This window comes from Theropithecus gelada, chromosome 13, assembly GCF_003255815.1.
Source record: "Theropithecus gelada isolate Dixy chromosome 13, Tgel_1.0, whole genome shotgun sequence".
Lineage (NCBI taxonomy): Eukaryota > Metazoa > Chordata > Mammalia > Primates > Cercopithecidae > Theropithecus > Theropithecus gelada.
In genome coordinates, this window is record NC_037681.1 from 43,161,258 (window position 1) to 43,177,957 (window position 16,700).

A 16,700-nucleotide genomic window follows, 5' to 3' on the forward strand; every position below is an offset into this window, starting at 1 on the left:
TGTTGGGAGGTGTTTGGGCCATGGGTGCAGAACTCTCATTAATAGATTAATGTCCTCCCTGGGAGATGAGCGCTTTCTCACTCGATTAGTTCCTGGGCAAGAGCTTGTTGTTAAAAAGAGCCGGCACCTCCCCGCTCTTTCTTGTCTCTGGCTAAGTGATCTCCGTACATATCAGCTCCCTTTCCCCTTCTGCCATGAGTGGAAGCAACCTGAGGCCTCCACCAGAAGCTGAGCAGATTGCCACACCATGCTTTTCAGACAGACTGCAAAACTGTGAGCCACAAATAAACATCTTTTTTTTTTTTTTTTTTTTTTTTTTTTGAGGCAGAGTCTCACCCTGTGGCCAGGATGGAGCGCAGTGGTGCCATCTCAGCTCACTGCAACTTCCGCCTCCCAAGTTTGATCGAATCTTCTACCTCAGCACCCCAAGTAGCTGGGACCACAGGTGTGTGCCACCACGCCCAGCTAATTTTTGTATTTTTAGTAGAGATGGGATTTCACCATGTTGGCCAGGATGGTCTCAATCTCCTGACCTCGTGATTCATCCACCTCTGCCTCCCAAAGTGCTGAGATTACAGGCGTGATGCACCGCGCCCGGCCAACATCTTGTCTTTATAAATTACCTAGCCTCAGGTATTCTTTTATAGTAACCCAAAACAGACTACAACAGCCAGCAATAATATTATTAAGAAAAATAGAAATGTTTCTTTTTACCCTGAAAAAAGAAAGAAATATTAATTAGCCCTACTCTTCTCCATAACACTTTTGAAGTACCTCTTTCAGCATTTGTCATACTCAACTTTAAATTACACTTACTTTTGTACTATATGTTTCTTGTCAATGAGATCTGTTTGATTATCTTTCTAACCTCATATTGCTTAGCATCACGCCTTACTAGATGTACAATAATCATTTATGGAGTGAATTAATGGAAGATTGCATATCAATGAATTAAACAAACTAGACTTTTATACTAGATATGTGTACAGCAGGCTTTGAAGAGCTCAAACACGCTTGTTGACTTTTGAAGAGAATTATGTTTTTCTGTAATAAAATAAACACAGTATTCATCTGGAATATCAAACTAAGCCTACATCAAAGGGACATGAAAAAACCTGGGGCAGTACAAGAACACATCCACACAATCATCTCAAGAAAAGAGAAAAAGATGAGAAAGTGTCTGATATCCAGGGGGAGAAAATGAGGAATTATTTTGAGCAAATATTTTAACATATGTTAAGCATTTATTTTGTGGTCTACAATACAAAAAAATAGGGCTCCATATATTTTAGGAAAATGAGAGTCTCCTTTCAATTTTTGTAGAATTCACTACATTTGCAAGCTCCCTGGTGTAACGTGGGAAAAGCTAACGTAGAAGGACCGAGAGACAGTAACTCTTTATGGGTCAAGCTTTACCTTGCTAAATGTGGGGAGTGGCCGACAATCTGCAAGCAGCCACTCTAGAAAAAGGTTTAAGAAATAGAACTCTTGATCTATTTGTACTTCTCCCTGGCCAGATGAGGTCCCCGCCTGGAGAGTGAAAATGGGGGATGGACCAGCAATGGGACTGGCATTTTGAATGATGTGCCTCTAGGTCACTAGATCACAATCTGCTCAAGGTTGTGTTGCCAGGAAGATGACACTGCCATTTGACATCCCAATAATTTCCTTGGTAACATATGCAATCAGTTCACAACCCAGCCCCAGCACAGTTGGCCAGAGTTGGGGAAATGGGTGGGGACTTGTTGGCACTCCCAAGAAGACAGGTGGAAAAGCTGAGGATTAAGCTGTTTGCTCAGCCAGCAAAGAGAGAGATGTGTCAGAAGCTTCTTCAGCCCTTTTCACACTGCTTGAAATATATTTCCTATTAAAGAGCCCTAGCCTGACTATATAATAATGATAACTCCAACTGCATAATCATGGGTTAATTTTTTTTTTGTCTGTCTCTATCCAACCAGATAGGAAACTCCTTGAAGGCAGAATATTGATTTATTTTTATCTTTCTCCAAAGAAGGCTTCTGTGTTTAGATACTGTTTGAATAACAGAGTGTGCATAAATGTACTTTACAAACTATAACATGCTGTTCAAATGCTTTTGCTTATTTAGAAAGGAATTAAAGCAAAAAGAAACAAAGGCAAGTTTTAAATTAAAAAATAAACAGAGAATTTCAGGATATCAGTGTCACAACCTAGAAGCAAAGTTTTAGTTACACTCCATAATAATTCTTAACATCATCATTTCTCTAAGGGCCCTCTTTTATCTTCTTTTTTTAATAAAAATTGAGTGTGCATTAGTGCACTTGAGTCCTCTTTGAATGCATCTAGAATACAAGTGCAGTCATCAGGCAATCATGAAATGTGAAGTAGAAAAAAGCTAATGGTGCATTGTTATTATTGTGGATGAATCCCAAGATGTGGAGCGGTTCACAGCACAATGCATAAGCATAGGATTTAAAGAATCACACCTGGCTTTATGGAGCTGCAAGTCCATTAGAGTAATTCAAGTCTTCAAGAAGCAGAAATGTGGAATGGGGCCAGTGTACCCAGGCAAGATGAAGCATGGAAGCAGCACTGTACTTTTGCTTCTATTAGAAAGCATGGGCAAAGCTGGGGCCCATCAGGACATATCCAGGATTCAGTGACCTCCTAAATGGTCCAAGAAAACACCTGGCAAACAAAGAATATACTGGACATGCTCCAAATGCCCACCTAAGTCAGCTGAGTAAGCAATGGGGAGCTGCCCACAGGTCTTGAGAGATGGGGAAAGAATTGAAACTGTAGTGGTAGCTTCACAAGCAGCAAATGGAAGGAGTCAACAGGCAAGGCTCTCGGCAACCTATCTGAACTACTGGTTAAAAAGTAACGGAGGGGGCATAGTAATGGGTATCTGTAATCCCAGCTACTCAGGAGGCTGAGGCAAGAGAATTGCTTGAACCCAGGAGGCGGACGTTGCAGTGAGCTTGGATCGTGGCATTGCACTCCAGCCTGGGACACAAGAGCAAAACTCCTTAAAAAAAAGAAAAAAAAAAAAAAAAAAAAGGAGAGAGAGAGAGAAAGGAAAGGAAAAAGAAAAGAAAAGAAAAAAAGTAAGTGTTGAAGCAGAGAAGAGGGAAGTTTGGAAAGAGCAAAGAATGGGGAAGAACCATGAGGAAAATTTAAGTAGATACAGGGATCCAATCAATATTCCTCAGCGTTGGGCTTTATGGGCATGAGTTTGAAATCTAGGAAATCAAGAGTAAGCAGGCTTCTACATAGACTGAGGAAATAAAAGAGAGGGAAGCAACCTTTGATTAAAAAAAATACAACTGGGAAGTTTGAGTCCAAGGGGCTGGGAGGGATGCCCTTGGAAGACACGGGAAATGGAGAAGAACAGGGGAGCTGCAATCCACGGATACTGTGAGCAAAGTCTTTGAGAGGTAAGTATGGCTGAAGTAGACAGCTTCAGAGGCTGAGAAAGAAAGCCTGAGGACTCAGAAAAGAGTAGAATTGGCTAGGCCTTCACTGAGGACTTAGATGTAAGCATGTGCAATAATTTAAAATCATTTTAGCAGCAGCTAAGATTTACTGAATTTTGCCTACATGCCAGTCACTGCACTAAGTACTTTCCATGGATTGATCTTACTTAATTCTCAACACAGCCCTAACTACTCTTATTTTCATTTTATAGATGAAGAAATTGAGGCAAAGGGTGGTTCAGTAACTTCCACACAGCCACCTATCTCCTGAATCAGGATTCAGCCTAGGACGGTCTCATTTCCTTTTTCTTTATGATAGAGTGTAGCTTTTGACCTGAGACAGGCGAGTTGAGGGCATCTAGAACACATGAAACTTTCTTGCTAGATGTAAGAACTTGAGGAGCTGGAGAAGTTTAAAGCATTTGCAATCATTAAGTTCAAGCTTTCCTAGGAGAATTGTTGTAACATATATCCAGATTCAACTGATTTTCTCACCGCCACTCTTTCCGCCTGATGTAAGCCATGATCATCTTTCTCCTGGGTTATTGCAATTGTCTCTCAGCTTTCTCCCTTACCCTCATATTGTCTATTCTTATCTCAGTAGTCACAGTGATTCCTTTAAAATGAAAGTCAGATTATGTTACTCTTTGTCTAAAAACCCATCCAGAGTCTTCATATCTCACTTGCAGTAAACGCCCAAGCCCTTATCTATGAGTCTATGAGACTCTATGTGTTCAGTTTTCTACCTGGCCTCATCTCCAGCCTTGCTCCTCCTTGTTCTCTGCCCTGCTACAATCACACTCATACCATTCCCAAACCCTTTGTGCTTGCTGTTCTCTCTACCAGGAATACTCTTCCCCCAGATATCCACATGAATTCACACTCACTTCCTTCAAGTTTCGGATCAACTATCAGCTTGATCAGAAAAGGAAGTCAGATCTTCCTTGATCACTAAATATAAAATGGTATCCCCCTCCTGGCACCGCCATCTCCCTGTTCCTAGCTTGCTTTTCTCTAGAGTGCTCATCCCTGTCTGAGCTTCTAATGATTTATTGTCAGCCCCCACTCCAGGAGCGTGAGTTTTATGATGACTTTTTCTGCACCAATACATCTCCCATGCTGGTAACAGTGCCTCACATGGGGCCGATAAATATTTGCTTAATGAATCAATGCAAAACAGGTTTTGCCTTAGTGTTAGCATATCCTTGATGGTTTATTATGAATAATGAAAAGTCTAGTAAATTGCTGTGAGAAAAGGAAGCAGGACCTCTGGTGGGAAAAGCAGAGAAGAGGAGTCTAAGTCAGGAAACTGAAGGATAGCAACAGATGGAGCAGGCCGATGAGCAAAAAGGGAGATGCTAAAATACTTGTATTCCATTATGAGAAGCTGGGAGTATAACTCTCAGGAACAATGAACAACACTCTGAAGTCTATTCCTTCTGCTATTGATGTATGAAAGCCTAGGAACACACTTTCCAAGAAAATCCTTATAACCCATCACTGTCTAATCAATTGGAGCTCTTGAGTTGAGGGAGGTGATAGGAGCCTGAATGTCCCAGGATTAGAAGCCATCCAATTAGACTGCCAAGTACTCTGGAAGGGCCTGATGGCCACGGCACAGGCACTTCTATCGATGAAGCTCATTATTTCCAGGTGGGTGGGGGAAGGCACTTTTTAAAATCACTGCCTTACTTCTGAGAATCTAGTCACTTATTTCACATCTCTTTTAGTAAAGCACATCAACACACACTGTTTAAGATAAAGTTTTCACAAAGGTACCTCTGACAACTTGGAGGTGATTTTTAGGTCAAATATAATATGGTTAAATATGTCTACTGTTGAAGTCCAATTTATATCCATCAAAAATGGCATCTTTTCAAAAAATACCAGGTGTGCTTTTTATGGGTTTCCTTTTACTAGAAGGCCCTGTTATTTTGGGTGAATTTCATTTTAGAGGTGTTGATTGTTTGCAGATGCTCAGGAAGAGACAACAGAAGAAAGATTTTAGACGTTCTTAAGAAAGTTTTAAAAGTAAGAATAAAAGCCTTAAAACAACATAAAGAGACAGAGTCTAATAAAGTCAAAGTCTGGAGTAGTGCGGCCTTTTAAAAATGGATCATAGGCTGGACGCGGTGGCTCAAGCCTGTAATACCAGCACTTTGGGAGGCCGAGGTGGGCGGATCACGAAATCAGGAGTTCGAGACCAGCCTGGGAAGTAAGGTGAAACCACATCTCTACTAAAAATACAAAAATTAACCAGGCGCGATGGTGCATGCCTGTAATCCCAGCTACTCAGGAGGCTGAGGCAGGAGAATCACTTGAGCTCAGGAGGCGGAGGTTGCAGTGAGCCGAGATTACACCATTGCACTCCAGCCTGAGTGACAGAGTGAGACTCAGTTCCACCCGAAAAAAAAAAAAAAAAAAAAAAAAAGGATCATGGACTCAAAGTTTGAAAGCTTGTTGCTCAATGTCTTCTTTGGCAAATGATCTAATCTCTGTAAGTTTCCATTTCCCCATCTGTGAAAATGAGAAGTGGCTACCCACTTAAGAAAGCATTTGCAAGTAGTGAGTGAGACAGATAGATAAAGTGCAAGGCCACATGAGGACGAGCACTCAGTGGGAGATGGTGCCCATTGCCTGTTCCTGCTGCTACTGCACATCTTCTCCAGTCCTTGCTCTGCCTACTTCAGTTTCACTGAAACTATGGTAACAAGACCCAAGTAGCAAGCATTTAATAGCCAACTACCCAGTGAGAGAATACTTCAGTTCTTTGCTCTCTAGTTTGGTTATTTACTCATAGAAGACACTGGCTGCTACTATTTACAATAGCAAAGACTTGGAACCAACCCAAATGCCAAACAATGATAGACTGGATAAAGAAAATGTGGCATATATACACCCTGGAATACTATGCAGCCATCAAAATGGATTAGTTCATGTCCTTTGCAGGGACATGGATGAAGCTGGAAACCATCATTCTCAGCAAATTACCACAGGAACAGAAACCCAAACACTGCATGTTCTCACTCATAAGTGGGAGTTGAACAATGAGAATACATGGACACAGGGAGGGGTACATCACGCACCGGGGCCTGTCAGGGAGTTGGGGGCTAGGGTAAGGAGAGCATTAGGACAAATGCCTAATGCATGTGGGGCTTAAAACATAAATGATGGGTTGATAGATGCAGCAAACCACCATGGCATGTGTTTACCTATGTAACAAACCTGCACATTCTGCACATGTATCTTAGAACTTAAAGTAAAATAAAAAATAAAAAAGGCTGGGTGCAGTGGCTCACGTCTGTAATCCCAGCACTTTGGGAGGCCAAGGTGGGCAGATCACGAGGTCAGGAGATCAAGACCATCCTGGACAACATGGTGAAACCCTGCCTCTACGAAAAACACAAAAATTAGCTGGGTATGGTAGCCTGTAGTTCCAGCTACTCAGGAGGCTGAGGAAGGAGAATTGCTTGAACCTAGGAGGCGGAGGTTGTAGTGAGCTGAGATCATGCCACTGCGCTCCAGCCTGGCGATGGAGTGAGACTCCTCAAAAAACAAAATAATAAAACTGAAAAGAAGGAAGACACTGGCTGCTTTAAGAATTCAGTGAACCCTTATGATGCTACAAAGAACTTGCTTCAAAGTTTTGTGTTACCAAGTATGCCTTGGTGATCCCAAAGATACAGGTATTTCTCTATAAGGCTGCCCCATCTATAACTCCTCTACAGAAGTAAACAGCTGCAGATAACCTTGCAATTCTGTTTTTCATTTTTCATTTGTTTCTGGTACCTATTACATCCTCTGAACATATACTATCTTTTTCAGTTTAAATAAAACAGGTGGTAAAACTATACCTACATGTAGCTTGAAAGAAAAAAAATGAACCTGAAACCATTTAAAACATTTTTAATTTTATAAAACTTAACACATTAATGATATGTAATTTAACTTAGGCAAAGTGGACCACTGGATACTCATTTTGAATAATCTTTCTCCTCTATTAAAAACATTAATAGGTCAGGCATGATGGCTCACACCTGTAATCCTAGCACTTTGGGAGGCCAAGGCAGGTGGATCACAAGGTCAAGAGTTCGAGACCAGCCTAGCCAATATGGTGAAACCTCATCTCTACTAAAAATACAAAAATTAGCCAGGCGTGGTGATGGGCAGTTGTAGTCCCAGCTACTTGGGAGGCTGAGGCAGGAGAATTGCTTGAACCCAGGAGGCAGAGGTTGCAGTGAACCAAGATCATACCACTGCACTCCGGCCTTGGTGATAGAGTAAGACTCTAGTCTCAAAAAAAAAAAAAAAAAAGAGAGAAAAAAGGGGGAAAAAAAGAAAATTAATAACATGAGAGTATGAAGGATAAATCTTTCTTTTTCCTCCAAAATTACAACTGTGCTGCAATTGAAATATGTTTGAAAATAAAATCAAACAACCCAAGCTTTATTAAGGACAAGTCAGACTTCTCAGAAGATAGATGATTGCATGCAGGTGGAGGGTGGATGACACAAGCCTGACCCAGGGATGACTGGTATTTAGAAACCCTGACTGCAGAGGTCAGAGGCTCAGAAAATGGAACACTTGGCTCTCCGATACCCTCCCTAGTGCTGTCTCATCTCAGTGTCTTTCATTTTCTTGGCAATGTTGGTAGCGTATCACAAAGTCTTTTTAACACTTCTTCATTCCTTAGTATTTCAGTTTCAAGATCATTAATAAAACAGCAGCTTGAGAAGGCAGCACTCCAGGCAATCCACTCTGATAGCAGGTAGGGTGGCCGCATGCTTTTCACAACCATTAGCATAGTTGAAGTTGAATTTCATAAATAGGGTATAAACGTAAAGGAAGGATAGGTAGAAATAAACACTATTTTCTTTCCCCTATTAGATGTTAAAGAAAAAAATAAATGAATAAAGTTTTCAGTTACTTATATTTTCATTAAAGTTTGCTTTCTTGTTATAAAAGCAATTATACTCATATTAGAAACATTGAGAAAATATGGAAAATTATAGATGAAATTAGAACATTTCTTAGTTCCCTAAGTACCTTTTCTTCATATTTTTAATATGTATAATTTTTAACATTTTTTAGCTTTATGCCTCATATATGGTATAATTTTGCATCCTGTTTTTCTTACTTAATGTTACTGTATTTCTCCCTTTATTTTTTGCTCAACCTGACCTACCTGGTATGTGGTATTTCTGTAACACAGAGAGGCTCTCAGTTGATTGAATGAATCATTGAATTTCTTCCCCAAACAGGGAGCTCACTCACAATTAGAGTTTGTTTTTTTATTCATCCTTGAGGTTTTCTAAGCTCACATGAACACTCTCCCGTGAATTGCCTTCAAAAACAGCCCTAGTTGGAGATACCTGATGTCATCAGAGCTCATGTTACATCTGGGATGCCAGCCCCAGATGATGGGTGTGAGTCAACTGTTTCAGCCTCTGCTAAAATTGAAGTATGTTTGGAAATTAAAACAATCAATCCAAACTTTGTCAAAGTTAAAGCATGCCTCCCTGGAAATGAAGCGAAAAGCTCAATGACTTTTCAGTCATTATTGTGCCATTCCTGGTTACAGATGTTTGGTGTCTATTCAAGCCAGTGGAAATGTTTCCCAAACACCATTATGATCTTCCTAATTCTGTAAACCATTGCTTTAATAACATATGGAAAATTCCAAAGCCTTCTAGCTAAAGTAATATTTGACATAAGAGATACATCATTCCATTAGATATTAACCTGATATTTAATCTATTCAGTGCTATATTAGTGTTTTAGATATTAATGTCGTTCTACTTGGTTTCTGAGACACCTTCTTACTTGTTGCTCTTCTTCCTCACAAATACTCCTTCTGAGTCTCCTTTAGTGGTTCCTCCTCATATTCCCAGCCTCTACATTTGGAGTTCCTTGGGGCTCAGACATTAAACCTCTCTTTCATCTTCACACTCTTGGTAAACCCATTTAACCTCTTGATTCTAAGAACCTCCAATAGGTTGACAATTCCATGTGCCTCTAGTCCTGAACTACAGGCTATAGTATCTAGCTGCTGAACTGCAAATCCAATATCATCATCTGAATGTCTAACTGGCCTTTTAAATTCACCTGCTTCAACTGTTGTTGAACCCCTGGTGCCCACATAGCTTGCTCTCTTGCTCTCACTCCCTTCAGGTAAGTATTCTAAACATTGACTTCCTAGAAAGACCTTCCCTCTAAGGAGTAAATCTCTTTCTAACCTCTATACCCCTCTGCCTCTCACCCTGCTCTGTTGTTCTGCATAGCACTTTTTATTATTTGACACATTCTATATCACTTGTTTACTTAATATTTATCTCATTTTCTTCCTAGGCTATGAACTCTTTGGGGTAAGAGATGTTGTCAGTTTTGTTCACTGTTATATCTTAGCACCTAGAACAATGTCAAGCCCCTAGTAGGCAGGCACTCAATAAATACTTTGAATAGATGAATGGATGAATGAATGCATATGATATAGTTCAATAACATATTTATACAGAAATTCCAATTCTGCCCCAGTGAAACCAATGTGACTTAGTTTTATTTTCTCTTTGTCACCTTCAAACAAATCCGTTCTGCCGGGCGTGGTGGCTCACGCCTGTAATCCCAGCACTTTGGGAGGCCGAGGCGGGCGGATCACAAGGTCAGGAGATCGAGACCACGGTGAAACCCCGTCTCTACTAAAAATACAAAAAAAAAATTAGCCGGGCGCGGTTGTGGGCGCCTGTAGTCCCAGCTACTCGGGAGGCTGAGGCAGGAGAATGGCGTGAACCCGGGAGGCGGAGCTTGCAGTGAGCCGAGACCGCGCCACTGCACTCCAGCCTGGGCGACAGAGCGAGACTCCGTCTCAAAAAAAATAAAAATAAAAAAAAATAAAAATAAAATAAAATAAAAAAAAACAAATCCGTTCTTCATGAAACTGTTCAAGGTCAAGCAAAGGTGAAATATTTGTAGGAACTATTTTGCAAACCTGGATTTGTATTTCCTAAATAGGTTTCTGTCCAAGTTCCTTTCAAATCTAGACTTATCCCCATGGTTTAAGAACCAATATGTATCAATGAAAGGTGTCTCAAAGAGACATCTTTGAGAAATATGTAAGATTATTTGTTCCTTTAGGATGGTGGCAAATATAAAAGCAATCCTTTTCAAACAGCCCCACTAATGACTCAGTTCATGAAATTATATAATTCTCTAGTTTACCCAAAATCTAAATTCTAGTGTTGTCAGTTTTTAAATGCCCTTAAGCAGGATAAAAGTCCCTGAAAGAAGAGAAAGAATAATAACAGACAATTTTATTAAGCACTTACTATGTATGAGATACAATTCCAGATAATTTGCACGTAATCTTCACAATATACTACAGCATACTTTACATGAGCATGGAAATTTTGTGTTTATGTTAAAAACTCTGCTCGAGACTCCTTGGAGTCTCATTCATCTAGACTGTCTTCCAAACACGCTGACATCTAAGAATTTTAGGGACAATTTCTAACATTCTACTTGTCAACAACATTTTGAACCATACTTAACAGCAGAATGCCTCCAGTCAACCATTAATTATTCCAAATGCACTAATTTTTAAACCAGCTGTGTGATTCCCTAAGTGCAACATATGAACTCTGAAATTTCTGTGTCTTTTTTTCAACAAATAGGGCATGCTCCAGGGAGAAGACATTTACTATGCAGCACGTTTAGATGAAAACTGACATTTCTTATGGGAGTGCTTTAGCCTGGGCTAGCATGGTGTGAAACGAGACCACGAATTCATAATTTAACAGTTCAGGTTTCAGCAGAGGTGGTGACACGAACATTGAATGTTCACACTCAAGATCATTTGCAGCTCCATAAAGAGATGTCTTAGATGGAAAATAGAATAGTTCAGAAGAAATAAGGACTCAGGAATACTGTTTTGAAGTGGGGAGAGAAAAAATTAGTATTGAATTAAAAAAAAAAAAGAGTTAGTAGCAACTTTAACCAGCCTTATCCTTTAGAATAAACATCTTTTGAGCAGCCAGTGTTTCAAGCACATAATAGCTTTAATTTTGTGCAGATTACATATTTACACTATAATAAAATGGAGAATGGCTCAGGGGGAATACTTACTGCTAGGGACATAATTATTAATCAATATGTCTGTCTAAAGCTGTCAGGATAAGTTACTTGAAGCCATGTAGAAATTCAGATTTGTCTGTTGCCATCCAAACTCTCTTCAAGACTATGTTTTACATTTGAAAGATGAATGAGTATAGCCAAATCCCAGTGTCTTAAAAAGAAATAAAAGGAGAAAAACCAATTCTTTAGATGTTATCACAGAGAAGATACACAAACACACGTTGCTTGAACTCCCACGGTCCATACTGTAGGGTAAGCAGCCTACCTCACAGGTCAACTATATTTTGGAGGTCTAGCTTGATTCATCATCTAAAACCATGTCACCAATAGGCAAATACAGAACACCATTTTCTTATAACCCAGTCCAAACTTTTCTCTGTATAAGACCACCACCAAGGGAGGAGAATTTCTATTACAGCTGAACAGACTGTGGAACTAATTTGGCTTTGCAGATTTACACATGACACCATGGCCTGTAAATTGCCAAGAACTCCCCTCTCCAGCCTCACATCTTTCCTGGGTTTTTAAGGAAAGCCCTCATGGTAGGGCGGAGGGAAGAAGCAAGGGACTTTCTCTATACATTTAGGTAGAAGGAAAGATTTGACCCCTAAATCTCCTTGAATCTCTCAGACTTGAAATCAAGTTCTCTTTAGTTCATCTTCACAGGAACTAGAATTTTTTTTGTCTTGCCCAGGAAGTTGACCCTTTTTACATATGAGATTTGGCAAATTCATTACTAATGTCTTTCAAATATACCTTTTCTCCATGCGCCAGTCCTAATAAGAAGAGACAAACCCCAAAGGAAACTTAAAATATTTAATGACTTTGACTTTCAAACACAACCGAGATTCAATAATAATGTCAAATAATTCAATATACCAAAATACAAAATTAAAGCAACTATTCTTTTATAAAGTGTAGCTGTAGTAAGCTCTCACAGATTTAGGACATTTGTTGTGAGAAGGGAAAAGGGATAGTGTAAAATCTGAGAGTATTTAAGTCATTTCATTATGTTTAAGTAGAGACAACTAATAAATGCAATAATTTTACCTAGTAAAACTTAACAATCATGTGCTTATTTAAAACTACATGAAATACTCAAGAATACATATATTACTCTACACATAGCATATAAAAGGATAAAAAGTACACATTTGGAAGAACTGACCTGAATTGACAAAATATAAATTGGTCAATATAAATTGATCAAAAATGGCCATGAAATTAGTTTTTAATCATCTTTTTTAAAAAATTATTAGCTAAACTAAGAACAAAGAGAGAGCAGGAATCAGGGCCAAAATCAAGTCATAAGAAAAATATGCTTAGGCTCCCACTGATGGACACCTCTCTAGCTGACAAGATGTCACCACCATGAAAATGAAGTCTACGCTGTCTTTGCATCTCTATGCCTCTGGGGCAGGAGCAACCAACTGGCAAAGCCTATTCATAAGAATGCACCTTTAACAAAGGGCATGGGGAGGGAGCCTTGGGCTCCCTTTAAATTCCATAATGAGGCCTTGCACAAAGACTCATAAAAGTGGAAACCCTCAAAATAGGAAGGGGATTAATATATTTAGGCAGACTATATATGGCAAACACTCCCTATATAAAATCAGCTGAAGTGTTTAGTGTGAAATTTCGGATTATTTAAAAGAGAGGTTTCACTATGTTTAAGTAGAGACAAGTCATAAGAAGTGCCCTCTAGCAGAAATTTACCTGAACGTGCTTTAATGAGCATGGAAGATGCACTACTTACACAGAGATCATTCAGTCCAAGTCCTTAGACCTGATCTTGTTTCTAGTCAAAGCATGCCTCCTTTTCCTCTCAATTGTGATATTTGATTTGCAAGGCTAATTATTTCAAGATTTGTACAAAGAAAAACACAAGTAGAATGACATTATTTACTGTGGATTTTAGTGATTTACAACGTGGGTGGTGTGTGTGTGTGTGTGTGTGTGTGTGTGTGTGTGTGGCAGAGAGAGAAAAAGAAGAGAGGATGAGAAAGGTATGGTTTCGGTTTGAGAAAAAATATATATGGTTAATAATTTCTTTATGATTAACACTAACACGTCATACCTATGTCAATGAATGTAATCTAAGGCAACTACCTAACTTTAAATTTTTTTCCACTAGAACATTTTGAGAATTATTAACAATACCAGACACTTTATTCTCTAATTCCTTTCTGGTGACTATAACTTTTGTATCTGGATTCAACCTCACTCACTCACTTGATTTGGTGCAAACATTCATGAAAATTCTTAAGCCGAGGCTCCGCATGCAGTTGAAACTGGAACTATTTGGTGCCTGTAACAGTGATTAGTAGGAGAGGAAATAATGAGAGTGGTCAAAACTGGTAGGTATTTAAATATTGAAAGGCAGCACGTTAACCCTTCAGAAATGGCACTTCTAGATCTGCCATGCGAACCCAGGATATCATGCCCTAAATAACTTGACCCTTAGTCAGGCATGGTGGCTCACGCCTGTAATCCCAGCACTTTGGGAAGCTGAGGTGTGTGGATCACCTGGGGTCAGGGGTTTGAGACCAGCCTGGCCAACATGGTGAAAATCTGTCTCTATTAAAAATACAAAATTAGCTGGACATGGTGGCACAGGCTGCCTGTTAATCTCAGCTACTCGGGTGGTTGAGGCACGAGAATCGCTTGAACCCGGGAGGAGGAGGTTGCAGTGAGCCGAGATTGCACTACTGCACTCCAACCTGGGCAACAGAGCAAGATTCCATCTCAAAACAAAACAAAACAAAACAAAAAACCTGACCCTAAAGTACCCTGACCCTTCCTGTACCCTTGCTCTTAATTAAATGTCTTCTTGTAACTAGAATCTGCTATCACCAATTACCAGTCACCAGGGACTAGCCCACAATAGATACTTCCTCAGAATCAAATATGAGCAACATGCTTGCAGTTAAAACTTGACTCAAAATCTCTCTTCTTCCCATTTCCCCTTCTCTTTTACTCTTCCCACCATAATATTAATTAATTTTATTCTTCCCCTTAACAGGTCTAGGACGTAGTTCTCCAAACCATCTTCTCTCAGGTCCTTGTCTAAAAGAAAATCAGGTGAACTTCACTTCAGCGGACAATATATTGCCTATGAGGCTGTGTTTTATCACAGAGGTATCTTCCTAAATAAGGTAATTTGAGACCTCTGGTCTGATAGGATTTAGCAAGTTGAAAAAGAACATTTGATATTAATGTTCTTTTTGATTGGATAACTTATATTCATTAAAATGTGCTACTGTTTATGCATTTTAAGATGTAGCCTTAATCTTGGAAACACAGAGACATATATTTATGTATATACATGGAGAAACATACAGACACATACGTGTACATATCAATTTATATATTTCTATAACAGCTAGATACACAGAGGAACTATGAAGGTCTAAGCCTCAAAATCAGACAGATCTCAGATATAGACAGTCTGGTCTCTGTAGTATAGATACTATCGTATGAATGTAGCCCTCAAATTTTCAGCATAATGCCTTGTGATCCAAAATGCCTTTGACCCTCTAACTTGACACTACATGGTTCTTATACTGCTTACATTTCTTTACTTACCAAAGATCAAAGCTAACTGTTTTCATCCTGTTATATTCAATTACAGTCAACAGTGATTTATTGAGCACCTATTATATGTCAGGTTTTTTTGGCAAATGACTGACGATAGAAAGATTTAAAAGAAAAACAAAACAAGGTCTCTACCTCCAAGGGCTGACTCTTAGAGAGACAGAGAAAAAATAACAAATGACAGTGTGTGTATCAATATTATAGCAAAATACACCAAAAGGCCCCATGGCACCTTAGAGAGAGACTAATGTTACTTGGAGTGGGGATCAGAACTCGACTACTGAGAAAGATCTTGGCAGCTGTGAAGAAAGGGTGCCTTTCTGAAGTGTTTACACTTCATCCTGCAGATTTTAAGCAGCAGAGTGATGGGTCCAGACTTCCAGTTTAGAAATGTTATTCAGCAAACTGTGTGAAGGATGGATGAAGAGGGGATAAGAGAGAAGACAAGAAAAACAACTAGAAGCTGAGGAGACAGGACAGGCAAAAAGTAGTGGCCAGTTTGTATGGTGAGAGAAGAGAAGAGCTGAGAATGACTCTGAGGTTTCTGAGTTTGCTAAGAGGGGAAGTAAAGAAAAAAGTGAAAAGGGAGATGATCCATTTGGGAACATATCTTGTTTCTTCTCTGGCCTGTGGTGTACACGTATGCAGTGCAATAAGATATGAGGGGACATATCTAAATCAAAAGAAATAGGAGTGAAATGAAGATGGCCAGATGTATAATAGGAATGTTGGTTATAGTGGACAAGTAAGGTTCTACTTTTCCTCTGGTCCTAAGAATGATTACATGAACGTGATTACATTTCTTGGGGCTGAATTATCTCTCTCAAAGTTTGTCTGTCTGCAAGATGTCAAACCAACAACTCTACATGTTCAGCAACTAGGTCAAACATAGGGACAGCTTGTCTTTACATAGCTCTAGTCTAGGCTGAGATATAACCAATTTTCTTTCCATTTACTCTAAATAATAATTATTTATCTCCATTTCAATTCAATTTAACTCAACTGAAGTTTACCGAGTGTCTACTCAGGATCACTTTTTGGAATAAAGGCAAGACAAAGAAAAGTACAAAAAGAGATGGAAATAACAAAATAACACTTATTTTACACCAAGTGCTTTTATGATGGTACTCTATATAATATTTGATTGAACTCATAATCTCTGTCTTCAGTGAGTTTAGGGCTGAGAGACTGAGAAATGGGAAGATCATTTCTATTCTTTATATTTAAAATATTTTAAATAAAAAATTAATGTCCCTCTAAACAAAAAAAAAGGTAACATTTAAATTTACAGCTCTCATTAAAAGCACAATAAACTCGAAAGCACGATCATAGATTGATGTGTATAACTGGAATCATGTCAGTTACACATACAGGACTACTACACTGGTAAAGACTATCAGGTCAACTAGTCTTTACCACAGGTAAGATTCAAAGCAGAAATTCAAGCAAAGATTCACACCTGGACAGCAATCAACAGGACTGATAAATCATTTGAAAGCATCAAGTTGTTCCTTATCTTCTTGA